The following is a 15,923-nucleotide window of genomic DNA, read 5'->3' on the forward strand; positions in this document are numbered from 1 at the left end:
TGCTAGGTGGTAGTTTAAATCGGCCGCGGTCCATGTAGTACATGTCGGACCCGCGTGTCGCCACTGTGATCGCAGACCTAGCGCCACCACCAAGGCAGGTCTCGTGATACGAGAGTGGACTCGACCCCAGTTGTACGAGAACCAAGCTACCGCCCAGTTGTACGCGAACCTAGCTATCGCCCAGTTGTACGAAGCCTTTCTTTCTCATTAGCCGAGAGACATAATAGCCATCAGCTAAGTTAATGGCTACGAACTAGCAAGGAGCCATTTGTATCAGTGCCTATAGCTTACGAGTATTCAAGAGAGATGTATTCCAAGGAATTATTAAAAGTTAAGTAAAAAGCATCTACATACTTTTCTTCTTATTCATTCATAAGTTTTTATGTTCCAGACTTCACGCCCGTATGCTTATTGCCGTTCGTGCACTATCGGCCACAGCGTTAGTTTAGCATTCCTTTTCAGCAATCCACATCACGGTGTCGGTCCAGCTACCGACACTACAATTATTGGCGACGAGGGAAAAGGACCTTTTTCTGATTGCTTACCTTTATTTCTGATTGCTTACATTTCTTTGTGTCATGGCTTCGCCACATTCTCCAGATGTACTGTCCGAATTTTATCGCTTGCAGACTCAGCAGACGCAGGCGTTACTGGATGCCCTTGGACAGCTCGTCCAGGGTCAACGTACCATTCAAACCGATGCGGCCGCCGCCGCTTCTTCGCTACCGCAGCCACAACCTGCCGTTGCACCGCCTTTTAGGCACTACGACCCGAACCAAGAGACCTGGCAAGAGTGGTCCCGCCAGTTTGCCTTCCACCTCGCTGCCTACAGAATTCAAGGTAATGAGCGGCAGCCGTTTTTGCTTTCTTGTGTCGGTGTGTCCACATACCGTGTGATAGTGAAATTGTTTCCCCGCCGCGACGTAGCAACTTTGTCATACGAGGAAATTTTGTCTGCAGTAGATGCCTATTTTAAAGAAACAGTTAATGTGGTTGCAAAACGGTATACGTTCTTTCGTACAAAACGTACGGCCGGTCAAACTAATAGGGAGTGGGTAGCAACATTGCAAGGACTTACTAGGGACTGTGCCTTTGAATGTGACTGTGGTCTTTCTTATTCAGATACAATGGTGCGTGATGCAATTGCACAGAACGTTTCTGATGTTCGCATACGGGAGCAAATTTTGACACTAGTTAATCCCTCCCTTCAACAAGTGATAGACATATTGGATAGACAGGACACACTTGACTGTGCTCAGGAATCTTTTGAAACTTCGCCAGCCGTGTGTAACATTAACTGGCCCGCTGGACGCGCTGCGCGGCCCGGTAACCGGGCCTCGCGCACGGACGCACAGCGACCGCCGCGTGCTAAGCCAGGTGGGCCGCGCCAGCCCACAAATGTAGTGAAATCATGCCCGCGGTGTGCTACTAGACATTCGCGTGAACATTGCCCGTCACGCCAAGCTATTTGCTTTTTCTGCAATAAGAAAGGACATGTTCAAAGTGTTTGCCAGAAAAAGCTCAGATCAGACAATCACACTCATTCCAGGCCCTTTGCTTCGCGCCGGAATCGAACCAAGGACACTCAGGCTCGTGGACCTTCGCCTATGGACATTCATGTCGTTAATTCCACTTCGTCCAGTGACACTTTCTCTAACAGTGACTGTGATCGTCCCACAAAAACTGTGCGTCGACGTCGCCGGAAATCACGTCAATTAGCAAGTGGTTCTGTACCAGCGTCTATTCAAATTGCACAAAACAGTCGCTCTTGTCGTCAGCAGGACAATAAACTTTTTGTGGACTTAGACTTTGAAGGCAAAGTGATACCATTCCAGCTCGATACCGGAGCTGCAGTTTCATTGCTCAATCACGACACATACAAACAACTGGGCGCACCTCCGTTGCGTTCCGCATATGTTAAGTTAACTACGTATTCCGGACAGAAAATTCCTGTGTTAGGACAGTGCAGCCTTCTTGCAACATTCAAGGGACAAACAAAACTTGTGTCATTTTACGTTCTTCGTTCTTCTTCTGCAGTGAACTTGTTTGGTCTCGATTTATTTAAGTTGTTTAACATGTCTATTGTCAATCAGGTCCTATCAGTGAATCAGACTGTGCCTACAGACAGTGTTTCTCGGCTGTGTGACGAATTTGCAGACATTTTTGCACCGGGCTTAGGTTGCGCTAAAAACTATGAAGCACATTTAGAACTGAAGGTAAACGCGCAACCGAAATTTTTCAGGGCGCGCAATGTTCCCCACGCATTGCGTGATGAGGTCGCAAGAACGTTACACGATCTCGAATCACAGGGTGTAATTGAACGTGTGCAAGCTTCTCTCTGGGCCTCACCCTTAGTAATTTTGCCAAAACCTTCCGGAAAATTGAGACTTTGCGTGGACTTCAAGGCCACAGTGAATCCACAGCTAGTGACTGCTACTTTTCCTTTGCCCCGCCCGGAAGATCTTTTTGCTAAACTGTGCCCGGGAAAATATTTTTCAAAGTTGGACCTAGCCGATGCGTACTTGCAAATACCGGTGGACGACGAATCCCAGCGCGTATTGGTGGTTAACACGCATCTTGGATTGTACCGCTTCAAAAGACTGCCTTTCGGGTGTGCATCCGCCCCTGCCTTGTTTCAGCAATATTTACAAACTATTTGTGCGTCGGTCCCTACTGCAGCAAACTATCTGGACGATATAGTGATCTCCGGACAGACAGAAGAAGATCATCTTGCGAATTTCCGAACATTATTTCAGGTCTTGCGGCAAAATGGTCTTCGCTTGAGGAAGGACAAATGTGTGTTTTTTGCTCGTGACTTACCATACCTGGGACATGTCATTAATGCCCACGGCATACATCCGAGTCCAGAGCACCTCCGTGCCATACACGATTTGCCTTCCCCTCAAAATCTGAAACAGCTACCGAGTGTGTTGGGTAAAATTAACTATTACCATAAATATGTGCGCAATGCCTCTTCCATTTCAGCTCCGCTTCATCGCTTACGCCGTAAAGGTGTTCCGTTCGTCTGGACGACGGAATGTGAACGCGCCTTTCGCCAGTTGAAATCGGCGTTGCTTTCTAATACTTGCCTTACGCCATTCGATCCCCAGAAACCCCTTTTGTTGATGGTAGATGCATCGGATTTCGGGATCGGTGCTGTGCTTGCGCACAAAGTTGGCTCACATGATCGCCCTATTGCCTTTGCGTCCAAATTGCTCTCGTCTGCGCAAAGAAATTATTCACAGATAGAGAAAGAAGCTTTGGCTCTCGTGTTTGGTGTTACTAAGTTCCATGATTTCTTGTATGGTCGTCACTTTACCATCATCACCGACCACAAACCTTTGACATCGCTTTTTCATTCGACCAAGCCTGTACCTCCACATACAGCGCAGAAATTCATTCGCTGGTCTATTTTCCTCTCGCAGTACCGCTACGATATCTTGTATCGGTCCACTGCTAAGCACGGAAACGCCGATGCGTTGTCCCGTTTGCCTGTTGCTGAGGATAAAGCATTCGATTCTTCCGAACTTGCTTGCATGTTCATTGATTCGGAAACCGATGAAGTGGTCGAATCGTTTCCGATTGATTTTCGTCGTGTCGCTACAGCCACAGCTGCTGACCCTGTCCTTGCTACTGTTTTACGTTTTGTTGCTACGCAATGGCCTTTGTCAAAGTCTCGGATCGAGGATCCGTTGGTTCGCCGATTTTTTGCTCACAAGGAGAGACTTTTTGTTCGACGTGGTGTTTTGTTGTTGCGTTCTGATAATGATCAGTCCAGAGTCGTGGTCCCACGTTCGTTACAGTCCTCTGTTTTACGGCTTCTTCACCAAGGACATTGGGGTATAGTGCGAACGAAACAACTTGCTCGTCAGCACTGTACTTGGTTCGGAATCGATGCTGCGATTACGAATATGTGTTCTTCGTGCCCGGCGTGTGCCGAACACCAATCCGCACCGCCGCGGAAAGTCTTTGCGTGGCCAAAAGCCACTTCCCCTTGGCAACGCTTGCACCTTGATTTTGCTGGTCCATTCTGGAATGCTCGATGGTTGGTTCTGGTCGACGCCTTCAGTAATTTTCCTTTTGTTGTCCGGATGTCTTCCACGACGTCCTCCGCCACCATCCAAGCGTTGTCTGCTATCTTTTGCATTGAAGGTCTTCCGCAGACTATTGTTTCCGACAATGGCCCACAATTCATGTCCGCAGAATTTCAGTCATTCTGCCAGGCCAATGGTATTCAACATCTGACCTCCGCGCCGTTTTCGCCTCAGTCCAACGGTGCCGCTGAACGATTGGTCCGGACTTTCAAGTCACAGATGTTGAAATTGAAAGAGTCGCATTCTCGGGAGGACGCATTGTTGCTCTTTTTGTCTTCGTATCGCTCTCAGCCCCGAGATGGTCGCTCGCCGGCTGAGTTGCTCCACGGTCGTCCTCATCGCACCTTGATGTCTTTGCTGCATCCGCCGCATCAGGTTCCTGTGCAGCGGCAGACTCCTGCTTTTGCTCCAGGCGACGTTGTATTTTATCGCACCTATCGAGGTTCACGGCGTTGGCTCGCAGGGCGCATTCTTCGCTGCCTCGGCCGCGCGATGTATTTGGTTTTGGGGGCTTCTGGTGAGGTGCGTCGGCATCTCAATCAGCTGCGCCTCTGTCGTCGCTCGGGTTCTGCCGCTCCCCGTCTGCTTTCAGCGACGGTGCCGTCCGGTCAGCGCCCTGGGGACCCATCTACTGGCTCGCCTCATCCCCAGGTGTTACCGACGATGCCTTCCATTTTGCCCCATGGCGACGCGCCGCCGCCGCCGCAGCACCAGCAGCAGCAGCAGCAGCCGCCGCCGCCGCCGACCGCATTCGACGCTTCGTTGCAGCCGCCAGGCGCCTCCCAGGGTCACGCGCCGCCGATCGCTTCCCGTGACCAGCTGTCCTCCGCCATGGAACGCCCGCCCGCTCCGGACCACATGACGTCATCGCGCGTCGGCTACCCCGACGCCATGGACGTCGACCCTTCCGTACCTCCTGTCTCTTTACGGGCGCATACACCGCATGTTGACGTGCACCCTGGACTAGTTTTGCAGGCGTTTCCTAGCTCCCCTCGGACCGGATGGCCGGGTGCGGGTGGCACAGCCTCGCCTGTTGTTAGGCTCCCCACCTCATCGCATACGTCAACATGTGGTCCTCCCCACGGCGGGCGGAAGCCTTATTACACGACCGTTCGCCGATTTGCGGGGGAGGAATGTGGTGTCACCGCCAGACACCACACTTGCTAGGTGGTAGTTTAAATCGGCCGCGGTCCATGTAGTACATGTCGGACCCGCGTGTCGCCACTGTGATCGCAGACCTAGCGCCACCACCAAGGCAGGTCTCGTGATACGAGAGTGGACTCGACCCCAGTTGTACGAGAACCAAGCTACCGCCCAGTTGTACGCGAACCTAGCTATCGCCCAGTTGTACGAAGCCTTTCTTTCTCATTAGCCGAGAGACATAATAGCCATCAGCTAAGTTAATGGCTACGAACTAGCAAGGAGCCATTTGTATCAGTGCCTATAGCTTACGAGTATTCAAGAGAGATGTATTCCAAGGAATTATTAAAAGTTAAGTAAAAAGCATCTACATACTTTTCTTCTTATTCATTCATAAGTTTTTATGTTCCAGACTTCACGCCCGTATGCTTATTGCCGTTCGTGCACTATCGGCCACAGCGTTAGTTTAGCATTCCTTTTCAGCAATCCACATCACGGTGTCGGTCCAGCTACCGACACTACAGATAATATTGTGGGGAAGGCGATCCAAAGGTTGCGTTTCATTGGCAGGACACTTAGAAGATGCAACAAGTCCACTAAAGAGACAGCTTACACTACACTCGTTCGTCCTCTGTTAGAATATTGCTGCGCGGTGTGGGATCCTTACCAGGTGGGATTGACGGAGGACATCGAAAGGGTGCAAAAAAGGGCAGCTCGTTTTGTATTATCACGTAATAGGGGAGAGAGTGTGGCAGATATGATACGCGAGTTGGGATGGAGGTCATTAAAGCAAAGACGTTTTTCGTCGCGGCGAGATCTATTTACGAAATTTCAGTCACCAACTTTCTCTTCCGAATGTGAAAATATTTTGTTGAGCCCAACCTACATAGGTAGGAATGATCTTCAAAATAAAATAAGAGAAATCAGAGCTCGGACAGAAAGGTTTAGGTGTTCGTTTTTCCCGCGCGCTGTTCGGGAGTGGAATGGTAGAGAGATAGTATGATTGTGGTTCGATGAACCCTCTGCCAAGCACTTAAATGTGAATTGCAGAGTAATCATGTAGATGTAGATGTAATTTTCTTGATGATCAGTGTTTGGGTTCGCCCCATAACGTTTGCATATATGTAATTTCCAGGTCAAAATTATTTCATGGTCACAACGTACCCTCAGTCAAGAAAACTGGCCAGGTTTCACTATCGCAAGTCTGTCGCAGACTGGGGGAGAGGCGGGGCTGAACTGGACTGGTTCGTTGGAGCAGTGAGTCGTGAAACTGCGCCGCCACCTGGCCCGCTGCCAGCACACTTTCAAGGTCACGAGGTCCGCTCACCCACCCACCCACCCACCCACACACACACACACACACAAGAATGGCATTATCTGCTCTGCTGCACACTTCCACCTCCTCGAGACGCCCCGTGGCTACATAGACTTCCCGACCGTGGCGTTTCCCACTATGGGTACTGTTGTGTTGGCAGAAGAGCCAACACCGTGTTACGCGAGGAGGCCGAAATGCACGCGTTTAGCTCACGCAGGCTGGCGTGAGGAGGGAAGGACTGCACTGACGTGAGGTCTGGAACATGACAAGAAATTAGAATTCAGAAAGCGGACGTAATTAGTTTGATACTTAACTTTAATCCATTAATGATGAACGTCGCTCTTGACGGAACATGAATCACAATATTATCTGTTCAGAAGACATAGCAACTGAATATGGCGCCTTGCTAGGTCGTAGCAAATGACGTAGCTGAAGGCTATGCTAAACTGTCGTCTCTGCAAATGAGAGCGTATGTAGACAGTGAACCATCGCTAGCAAAGTCGGCTGTACAACTGGGGCGAGTGCTAGGGAGTCTCTCTAGACTAGACCTGCCGTGTGGCGGCGCTCGGTCTGCAATCACTGATAGGCTGGCCGCAAGATGAGACGCAGGTCCGTGAGGTGACGCAGGGTGACTCACGGTGAGTTTTTGCGAACCACACAACTGAATGGTCCTGCGCACGTTAGAGCGCAGCGTGACGTGACACAGTTCCTGCGCTTGGTGACCCTGCGGACTGCAGTTTCCTGTACGCAGTTTACTGCGACGAAGGTGGAAGCTGAGAAGTGGGAGGAAGTGGCCAAGGAAACGGACATACGAAATGGTAAGTTGCATTGTAATTCGTTGTTAACGTTCTACATTGACATTGTTAAAACTCTGTATCAAATTTTCGTCATGTGCTCTGTCCTGGTTAATGTTTATCAAAAAAGATGCCTAGGTTCCTTACAATATCTTTCCTTACTAGCGTGTAGCCCTCCATATCTACAAGTGAAAACGGAATAGATGGATTTAACCACGTCTTTGATATCAATATAGAATCGAAACTGTCGTCCGAGTGATGACACGAAGTTCTATGAGCACTGTTTAAATTGATTTGTTGTTGGATAGTCCTTATGACTAATCGGATTCTGTTTCTGCTACGAAAATATGGTTTCTGTTAATTGATAATAATGAAATTTGCCCACTTCTCGCTATATATACAGTAGCCCTGGCGACAGCAAGGGCTTTTCTCACCAGCTACTCTGCCCCTTCTGACTCACGCCATATGGTCCTCCTCGTGCCTTCTTCGGCGTGAGAACCTGTAGCCAGTTTCATCAAAGCGATGTAACACACCGTTTCGAACTCAAACTCAGAATCGGAACCCGATTCTTTACTTATACCTATTAACATAGCAGAAGTAGTCGCCGTCTCTACCAGAGCCAAAGTTCCTCAGCAAACTGCGTATTGAAACTGCGATCCAACTTGCGATGATTGTCGCCGTGACTCACGCTGCCGTGAGGAATTTGGCGTGAGCCTCCCTGAAACACCTCACCGGCCTGCGTCTCATCTTGCGGCCCGCCCGTATTGGCGACACGCGGGTCCGACGTGTACTAACGGACCGCGTCCGATTTAAAGGCTACCACCTAGCAAGTGTGGTGTCTGGCGGTGACACCACAGGTACTGTATGTGCCATAGGTAGCATGGCACTTCCAACCAATCGGTTTTGAACCGAGGGATTTCCACTGCTGGTGATTAATGCCTGTCGTTCACTTGCAGCGGATGTGTTGTCAGTGTCAGCTAGGCACTGTCCTCGCCGATAGACGTCGTTTCCATGCTGCTTTGTACGCTACTGGAGTTCTATATGGTGGGAGTAAAGGAAATAATTGCAACGACCAAAGGGGAGTACTGTCTTTTCAAGGATGAATGATGACTAACTGAAAACCTCAGCTGCCGACAGGTGTAGTTGATATACCTCTATGTGGACAGCTGAAAATGTGTGCCCCGACCTGGACTCCAACCCGGAATCTCCTGCTTACATGGCAGACGCTCTATCCATCTGAGCCACCGAGGACACAGATGAATAGCGCGACTGCAGGGACTTATCCCTTGCACGCTTCCCGTGAGACTCACATTCCCAACTGTCTACAATTCTACATATGTATTGTACCTTATAGACATTTGCCCAACCACTCATTACTCGCGCATGCTTTGGCGATTCCCGTAAGAGTTTGGGCAACCTGTGCGTATTCGCACAGACGAAGGTCACTGGCTGTGTAGCCTTTAACTATATATACGAAGACAGTAACTTGTTCTCGAAACAACAGTTACTCTTGATGACCGTGCAGCTTTCCCTTTCTTTCGAGAACAAGTTACTGTCTTCGTATATATAGTTAAAGGCTACCCAGCCAGTGACCTTCGTCTGTGCGAAAGCGCACAGGTTGCCCAAACTCTTACGGGAATCGCCAAAGCGTGCGCGAGTAATGAGTGATTGGGCAAATGTCTATAAGGTACAATACATATGTAGAATTGTGGACAGTTGGGAATGTGAGTCTCACGGGAAGCGCGCAAGGGATAAGTCCCTGCAGTCGCGCTATTCATCTGTGTCCTCCGTGGGTCAGATGGATAAATCGTTTGCCATGTAAGCAGGAGATCCATGGTTCGAGTCCAGATCGGGGCACACATTTTCAGCTGTCCACATCGAGGTGTATCAACAACACCTGTCGGCAGCTGAGGTTTTCAGTTAGTCATCATTTATTCCAGGGAAAAGCTGCACGGTCATCAACAGTAATTGTTCTTTCGAGAACAAGTTACTGTCTTCGTATATATTTTCAAGGATGGTCATCGCTACCCCGTGCACAGAAAATGTGACGAGTATCCGAACCGAGTGTGCGTGAATTCCGAACGGTGCGAATGCCGAGGACGTTTAAAAATTACAAATGCCAGAGTCTTGGCTCAACAGCAGCGTTCCTGCCCACCTGGCGAAGCAGATATGCAGATCAAAAACGAATGTATGACTGCAGGAAAAGGATGTGTAAAGAGAGGACAGCACCTGTTTTCCAAATTTTTAAAGAGGAATGTCAAGATCTGAGATAGAAAGCTGTAGATGTAGTCACAAATATGCCAAATTATGGGATTTCGAAAATTGGATTGTTTAGAGCAAGAAGAGGAGCTATCGGACGACCCAGAATCCTGGCTCTAGTTCAGAAATTGAAATGAGCGAATTTATTTTGAAATTAACTGAAGGCAATATTTTTTTTTGAAAATTTGTGATGTGTCTGTTTCTGACAAAAGATAATCCTGGTGTTCAATTGTGAAGAAGTGGAAAAAATTGTGTGTGAGCGTGGAACTGTTTTTATGGACGGCACATCTGACAATTGTTCAAAACAATTCAAGCAACTGTACACAATGCATGTAGACACTGGGAACACAGAAGAGGAAAATAAGATATTTCTCGTTTTCTTAGCTTTGCTGCCAGACGATATTCAAAATACCTTCGACAGACTTTTCTCCGGATTGAAAAGTTAGATGCATGGATGGTCATTGAAAACTACTGGTTTAGACTTTAAAACGCCTACCATTAAGGCTACGAAAACAGTGTTACCTAAAACATCCCTTTCAGGTTGCAGTTTTCGCTTCAACCTATGTCTGATTGTCTATGGGAGAAAAATAAAAGAATTACGATTAAGAGAGGATCACAGCGACAGAGGAGATGTCCGACTGTTTCGCCGCATGCGAGATACAGTGGAACGTCTTGCGCTAAATGGTGCTGATGATACATCGCTAGTAATAATGGAGGCCATAATGTAGAAAATGTCACACAACTGGCGGACTATAACGACAATGAATGGGCGCAAAATCTAGTTATACCGATTACATGGAATGATTTTGGCCAGGGGCACAGAGCCACGAACAATCTCGAACGTTTAAAAAGAAGAGTAATCTCCTCAATAAATCAAAAACATCTGAACGTATACCTTGTCAAAAACAAACTGAAGAAGCAAGTAGTAAATGCTGCATTTACAATTAAAAAAGATTCCATTGATCTGATAGTCGGACAATAGTATTTTTTATCTTCATCTTGTAGAAGTTGAAAATAATGCTTTAGCACGAGTTTTATGTATAGGCAGCTCTGCCTCTGAGGCTGCCTGTTCTGTCATATCTTTGTCTGAAGAGATTCTTCCTCGAAGTTGTCGGCACAAGGGGCACTTGTCTGATCTAAGGGATCCAAAACCAAAGTTATAATTGGTATTGAAAATCGTTCGGAAATAATTTTCCTTTACTGTCACAATTTCTTCGATCTCTGAATAGGTCTTCGACAATGTTGTGGTGTTTAATTCCGAAAGTAAATATTTCCGGTTGCTCATTCCTTTGCGGTAGTGTGATTCTACACACTTAAGATTGCCGATGAACTGTATCACACTTTTTTTCTTATCTTCAGATTCATCCTTTCTTCGTAAACCACTCCTCTTCTCTCTGATATTTCCAATGTGGTAATATTTATGTAGCACGATAATAACTCGCCTGGCAGTTATACCAAGAACGGAGAGAAATGCCTCTCTGCACACTAGAACGTCACTTTGTTTTGGCTCTAATAAAGTACTTCGCTCTTGCATCCTTTTCGATTAAGTTCCTTTTACTGCTCTTCTTCGTTTTACTTTGATCATGCGAGTATGTTTCACAATGAAGTGAACATCTTTTTTGGGCTCTTGATAGAACATTTCGTGGAAATGTTTAATTTCATGCAGTTTAGTGCTTAACATTTGTACAGTTTATGGTCTTCATGTCTTCTTGTTTACAGTGTGGAAAACAGGCATACTCTTTGCTTGGTACCTACAACAAGAGAGGAAAAACCGTGCTAATGCTAGAAAGCTAACCTCCATAAGCTTTACATAGAATGGCATGATCAATAAGAAACTTGGTAGGCCTAATGTAATTTGGATGCACATTGATTTTCTGCCTTTGTATGATTTTCTCTGACAAATATATTATTGTTTGTTAACACCAAATTTTAAATAGCTTTAGTTGAGGTTCAGTAATAGTATTAAAACTCTCACAAACATCTCAGTTTTCAGAATTTTCTTCTTCCATGTTTCAGGCCGTGGAATAACTTTCCTGCACTTCTTACACTCTGAAGTAATACTAATGCCCATTTTGTTATAGAAAGATTCTATATCCATAGTAATAAAATAGCTTAATAATCGCAACTTATCACTATCTATATTAAAATAACTTTCTGTGCAAACAGCTCACCTTAAACAAGCTCTCGAGTTGGATGATGCACTGGGTTGGCGCTGTCTTGGAGACATTCTGAACTTTATCCAAGGGAGAAAGTGAGGTATGTCTCCAAACGGTGATTTTCTCGTCTGTTTCTGTAGGCATAAAGCACAACTAGACACCAACAGATTAGTGCATCATGCTTTTGGAAAAAAAACGCATTGAAACAAGCAATAACCCATCTTTTATAAAATGAAATGAAATGTCGTGTGACGAGGGCCTCCCGTCGGGCAGACCGTTCGCCTGGTGCAAGACGCCACTTCGGCGACTTGCGCGTCGATGGGGATGAAACGATGATGATTAGGACAACACAACACCCAGTCCCTGAGCGGAGAAAATCTCCGACTCAGCCGGGAATCGAACCCGGGCCCTTTGGATTGACAGCCTGTCGCGCTGACCACTCAGCTATCGGGGCAGACCACCTTTTGTAATTTTGCAGAAAGTGCCGTTTGATTGTAGACTACTCAACTGATCTTCGTCGTCCTTTGCCGTCTCTGGCGAAAGTACAATGCCATTCTTCCTCAACTGCAATTCCGTTTCTAAGTTTCTCCTTCGTTTCCTTTACTACTTGCTCTAAGTACAGGTTAAAAAACTTCAGCAGTAAGCTACACCCGTATCTCACTCCCTAACCCCCTGATGCTTCTCTTTCATGTGCCTCGACTCTTACGATTTCAGTCTAGTTTCTGCAGAAATTCTAAATAACTTTTTGCTCCCTGTATTTTTTCCTTGCTACTTTCAGAATTTGAAAGAGTGTATTTTACTGGAATGCTCTAAACGTGGGTTTGCCTTTCGTTCCTGAAGACAATATACACCTGAGTATTCGCCGGAAGCTCCGAATGGGGACTAGTTTACCTTCCTACCAGTTTATCCAAGCGGATGCTATCATCATTAAGCACACAACAGAGTTGCACGCCTCGGCAAATATAACGGATGTAGTTTCCCCTTGCTTTCAGCCGTTCACAGCACTGACGTAGTTAGGCAGCGCTGGCTAATGTTACAAGACCAGACCAATTAATTATCCAGACCGTTACCCCTGCAACTATTGCAAAGTCTGCTGCCACTTTTTTCGAATCATTTGTTAGTCTGGTGCCTCCACAATACCCCTCTGATGTGGTTGGACCTATGGCACAGTTATCTATGTATATCGTTGGAGGCACGCAAGCCACTACACCACGCCACGTCCCAGGCTGCTATTCCCTCAGTCACCTCCAAGCGACTACACAAATGTGCCCAGCAGAGAAAATTCTTTCCGCAGCCAGGGCAACGAAAAGGATTCTGCTGGGTTCCAGGATACTTCGGTTTCCAGGAGAATGACGACGCTGATGCTGCAACAAGGAAGCTTGTCAGGTACACACTGTAGAAACTTGGGGTACCCCCTTACGAGACGTTTTCAAAAATGGTTCAAATGGCTCTGAGCACTATGCGACTTAACTTCTGAGGTCATCAGTCGCCTAGAACTTGTTTGTTGTTGTTGTGGTCTTCAGTCCTGAGACTGGTTTGATGCAGCTCTCCATGCTACTCTATCCTGTGCAAGCTTCTTCATCTCCCAGTACCTACTGCAACCTACATCCTTCTGAATCTGCTTAGTGTATTGATCTCTTGGTCTCCCTCTACGATTTTTACCCTCCACGCTGCCCTCCAATGCTAAATTTGTGATCCCTTGATGCCTCAAAACATGTTCTACCAACCGATCCCTTCTTCTAGTCAAGTTGTGCCACAAACTTCTCTTCTCCCCAATCCTATTCAATACCTCTTCATCAGTTACGTGATCTACCCACCTTATTTTCAGCATTCTTCTGTAGCACCACATTTCGAAAGCTTCTATTCTCTTCTTGTCCAAACTGGTTATCGCCCATGTTTCACTTCCATACATGGCTACACTCCATACAAATACTTTCAGAAACGACTTCCTGACACTTAAATCTATACTCGATGTTAACAAATTTCTCTTCTTCAGAAACGCTTTCCTTGCCATTGCCAGTCTACATTTTATATCCTCTCTACTTCGACCATCATCAGTTATTTTACTCCCTAAATAGCAAAACTCCTTTACTACTTTAAGTGTCTCATTTCCTAATCTAATCCCCTCAGCATCACCCGATTTAATTAGACTACATTCCATTACCCTCGTTTTGCTTTTGTTGATGTTCATCTTATATCCTCCTTTCAAGACACTGTCCATTCCGTTCAACTGCTCTTCCAAGTCCTTTGCTGTCTCTGACAGAATTACAATGTCATCGGCAAACCTCAAAGTTTTTACTTCTTCTCCATGAATTTTAATACCTACTCCGAATTTTTCTTTTGTTTCCTTTACTGCTTGCTCAATATACAGATTGAATAACATCGGTGAGAGGTTTCAACCCTGTCTCATTCCTTTCCCAACCACTGCTTCCCTTTCATGCCCCTCGGCTCTTATAGCTGCCATCTGGTTTCTGTACAAATTGTAAATAGCCTTTCGCTCCCTGTATTTTACCCCTGCCACCTTCAGAATTTGAAAGAGAGTATTCCAGTTAACGTTGTCAAAAGCTTACTCTAAGTCTACAAATGCTAGAAATGTAGGTTTGCCTTTTCTTAATCTTTCTTCTAAGATAAGTCGTAAGGTTAATATTGCCTCACGTGTTCCAACATTTCTACGGAATCCAAACTGATCTTCCCCGAGATCCGCTTCTACCAGTTTTTCCATTCGTCTGTAAAGAATTCGCGTTAGTATTTTGCAGCTGTGACTTATTAAACTGATAGTTCTGTAATTTTCACATCTGTCAACACCTGCTTTCTTTGGGATTGGAATTATTATATTCTTCTTAAAGTCTGTGGGTATTTCGCCTGTCTCATACATCTTGCTCACCAGATGGTAGAGTTTTGTCATGACTGGCTCTCCCAAGGCCATCAGTAGTTCTAATGGAATGTTGTCTACTCCCGGGGCCTTGTTTCGACTCAGGTCTTTCAGTGCTCTGTCAAACTCTTCACGCAGAACTTAGAACTACTTAAACCTAGCTAACGTAAGGACATCACACACATCCATGCCCGAGGCAGGATTCGAACCTGCGACCGTAGCGGTCACGCGATTCCAGACTGAAGCGCCTAGAACCGCACGGCCACGAGACGTTTTCTTTCCGTTGAGACTGATAGTCATAATCCACTGCGAGACGGAGTAGTTGTGAAAATGTTTCATTGTATTGTTGCCACAATAGATATTATATCACCCACTCGACGTTCACCTCAAAATAATAGAGTTCGCAATGTAGGTACAAGGGGCCATCAAATGAAAACGAGACAAATGAAAAAGAAAATTAAAACTCTGTATTAATTGAAAAGTAAGTGCCATAATTGTTAATACATTTATGCCACAATCAGAAAAGAAGGTTAATGCTTTCATGGAAAAATGTTTCTTGCAGTCTAAGGATCCATTATTGTACTCAGGCTTCTTCGCCCAAGCACATTGACGACCACGAATGTTTCTCTCCAGGGTTCCAGAAATCTGGAAATGTGGACTGTATTGAAGATGTGTAAGGATTTTCCAGCGAAACTTCTGCTGTGTACTCAAAACAACCTTAGCAACATGTTGGCGGGGCGTTCTCAACCGTCCTTTTTACCATTTGTCGCGTTTTCAATTGAGTGTACCTAGTATTATCGTTTTCACATAACGATGTCCGCCTCGGCAGCTGTGCGGTCAGCGCGGTAGATTGATAATGGACGGGATCCGGGCTCGATTCCCGGTCACGTTGGAGATTTTCTCCGTTCGGGCACTGGGTGTTGTGCTGTTCCTATATCCGTAACGCCAGAAATGATATTCCACTGTTCAGATGGCTGTGTTGGCACGACCTGAGTGCCAAAAATAGAGATAGAGATTAGAGAGAGAGAGAGAGAGAGAGAGAGAGAGAGAGAGAGAGTAAATGCATAATGATTTTCTGCTGGCGTCTGCCCAAAAGGACTCCGCAGACACGTCTTTCAAACTCGAGTTCATGTTGTCTTGAATTAAAGTGACGTGAAAGGAAAACGCTGCTACTATAATGAAAGCCGGTTACTTTGAAAAGCGCTATAAGTAGGAGATTCCGACAATAAACGAAGCCATATCATTTCTACTGTCTATACGAAGTGAAAAAACCGAACATTTGCGAAAACGACT

The sequence above is a fragment of the Schistocerca piceifrons genome, chromosome 6, assembly GCF_021461385.2.
Source record: "Schistocerca piceifrons isolate TAMUIC-IGC-003096 chromosome 6, iqSchPice1.1, whole genome shotgun sequence".
Taxonomy (NCBI): domain Eukaryota; kingdom Metazoa; phylum Arthropoda; class Insecta; order Orthoptera; family Acrididae; genus Schistocerca; species Schistocerca piceifrons.